Genomic DNA, 3,073 nt, shown 5'->3' with positions numbered 1-3,073 from the left:
CAAAAGTTGACTACAAAATCTGATTACCATTTCTGTTTTCCTGAACCCATTTTCAGCTTTGTTCAGTTGATTCATCCCCCTTTCGACAGAGGCCTTTTGGGGTGCCCAAATCTTTCAAATTTACACAATGTCAAGCCAGGGTCCCTTAATAAACTTTGCTTATGGATACAACCTCTCCAACTTTGCTTAAGACATTATGGCACAAAGCTACACAGAATAGCCCTTACAAGCCCTCAAAGTGGAGCAGACAGACATGTATTCAGACTTATACAATTCCAAATCTGAAAATTCAGAATTCAGCCACCTAGTCCAAATTTGAGCCACTGTTACTCCTTTTTTTGTGTAGCACCAAACCAATCTTACTTAAAGAAATTTGTTCTCCTATATATGGTCTTCCATTTTGCTATACAGCTCTTGGTCTAAAACCATATGGATTAATCACAACTGAGCTCCAAACAGAGCACCATTGGCTGTTTTTCAGAGTTTCAGCTCTGAACCACTAAGTCCCCAATACACTGACAGTCCATTTTTAGGCAAGCTTTACTCCAAAATTTGCATGGGGTTATGTCAAGCTCACTTAAGGAAAGTGATTCACCAACATACGGTCTTCAATCCCTTTATGGATCTCTCAGCCCAAATACTTAGGGATTAGTCACAAACAAGCGCCCAAAACTGCTATCAAACACTAACTTCAGGTTCAGTTACTGTTGTAAGTCTGAAAACTCAGAAATCTGCCAATCAATCTTTGGACTATCTTTTCTACCAGTAGCATATAGCTTTGGGGCTATATCACTTAATAAGAATTGTTCTTCTATCATCTCTCTACGAGTTTGGTATAGTGTTCATTAACCACAACCCCCTGGATTCCAAAATATCAAGGCCCAAAGTTGGATCCAAATAATGAAATTCAGCCTCTGAAATCTACTAAGTCTGAAATCCAGAAACTCTGTTAGCTCTACTTTGGACTAATTTTACACCAAGTTCCATATAACTTTAGAGCTAGGTGACTTAACAAAACTTGTACTCCTCATGTGGCCCTATAACTTTGTTATAATGACCATCTTCAAACTGTTTATAAATCAAAAGTTATGAAGGCCCAAAAACAGCTAGTTGATATTATTTTCAGCAAACTTCAAGTCTGATTCAAAACTGAATTAAGCTTTTTACTCCAACTTTTCCTCTAAAACTTGGAATTCTCCATACATGAAAGTTGTTCAACTTTCCAAAATCTACAAGTCCGTTTTTGCAAAGTTTCTTTTCACCTGTTGATTTATTACTCTTTGATTCTGTGTAGTTTTTTAAGAAGTACTGAAGTAGCATGTACTCTGCTTTCATTTAGTTGTTAATCCGTCTCATTTAGCCTATATAAACTTAAGTGAAAAGCATTAAAAACTTTCTTTTAGTTTAGTTGCCAAATTAATTAGCTTTCTTTTGCAACTCTAGGGTTCAGTAATTGGTTCCTGTTCGTCTACATTCCCTGTTAAAATCTAATATTTATAATTTTCTTTTTCTATAATAATTGAGTGAAACTATGCCTGTAGGAGGCACAACTTGATGGCAATGTAGTCACAGATTTGCCAAGTGATCCTATATTGCACAACATGGTATGTCTAAGCTAATTGTATTATTGTTTCAATTAAAATATAAAGCATAATTTGATTAAGTGATGCTATGATTTGATGTTTATTATAGAGAACTCGAAGGGTTCAAGCTGCCAGCATGGGCATATCAGAATCAGTATGTGGTTTGATTTGCCTTATTTCTTTCCAATTATGACGTTGTTTTACCAAAAGATCATATGTTCATGTTTTGTAATTTGTAGAGACAAAAGCAAGTCTACCTTATTTCACTGATAAACAAAGGCAGAGTTGTGGCCAAAGGGAAGTTAGTGACTACAGATAGCCAAAGAGAAATATTAGGAGCAAAGCTTGGACCAAAATATTGTGGGGTTCTTGTTGAAGGCCTTGAAAATATTGAACTTGGCAATATTACAAATGAGGAGGTACCTAGACCATCTAATCAGATTCGTACACTAATTGATGCTATTGGCTATGTTATTCCTTGGCCAATTACACATGTAAGTTTCTTTTTTATTTGAAATAGTACATGTGTCCCCATAACAACTTCAAATTGAGTTATTGATATAACACATGCTTCATAGGCGAAGCAAGCTAGAAGCTCATCTTGTACCCGCAACAAGTTGGTACCTGCAGCACGTGGACAAAGCTAGATGGTGTGGACAAAGCTAGATGGGAAGCCTAGTATAATTGCAAAGTGAATCGGTTAGATTCTAGTAGTTACTAAAATTTTTAAGTGATATTTGTATGATATTGCCACTTTGGCTTTGCTTTTTTGTGAACACAATTTGCAGTTACTGAACATGATTGCTATGGAGTTAGTTAGCTTCTTGATATTTTGCCAAGGCCAAAAGCAATATTATTGAGGGTTTATAATTTGATTTTTTTAACATTCATCTCGATGCACATTTATATATATAAATATATAAATGAAAACATCTTTTTTTGGCACATAATAAAGTGTTACAGTATAACGTGTCTATATTATTACAAACAAATATAGATGTATGTACAAAATCGTTTCTACAGGTCTTAATACACACTTTGACGTTACTATATAACGTATTGATATGCGTAGGCACACAATACAAACGTGGCTATATTATTGTTTCTACTTTTGTTAACACGCGTTTTGGCATTACTATAAAATGTGTCACTCGCCAGTTCAGCTGACACGTCACCTTTCCACATCACCTGCCACGTCATTTTTCCACATCACCTGCCATGTCACCTATCCACATCACCTGCCATGTCATCATTCATGTCACCTACTATATCGTCTCTATACTCCTTAATGCGCAATAAAGCGTCACTATAAAACGTGACTATAGTAATACACATGAATTATGAATGTATCTATAATATCGTATCTATATTTTTTCATACATAATGAAACGTTACTATATGACGTAACAACAATAATAGACACATGTTATATGCGCATCTATAAAAGCGTATCAATGTGTCTAAACATGCATCTAACGTGTCTATGAAAC

General features: G+C 35.2%; 1 long non-coding RNA gene across 1 annotated transcript; it reads left to right on the top strand.

Annotated features, from left to right (window-relative positions):
• The first annotated feature begins 1,474 nt into the window (after positions 1-1,474).
• LOC103626483 (uncharacterized) lies at positions 1,475-2,122 on the top strand. Its single transcript, XR_552971.2, has 3 exons — positions 1,475-1,604; positions 1,693-1,737; positions 1,823-2,122. It is a non-coding gene; the product is annotated as an uncharacterized lncRNA (long non-coding RNA).
• The last annotated feature ends 951 nt before the right edge of the window (positions 2,123-3,073 follow it).

The sequence above is a fragment of the Zea mays genome, chromosome 5 (assembly GCF_902167145.1).
Source record: "Zea mays cultivar B73 chromosome 5, Zm-B73-REFERENCE-NAM-5.0, whole genome shotgun sequence".
NCBI lineage: Eukaryota > Viridiplantae > Streptophyta > Magnoliopsida > Poales > Poaceae > Zea > Zea mays.
This window is presented reverse-complemented; position numbering and strand designations above follow the sequence as displayed.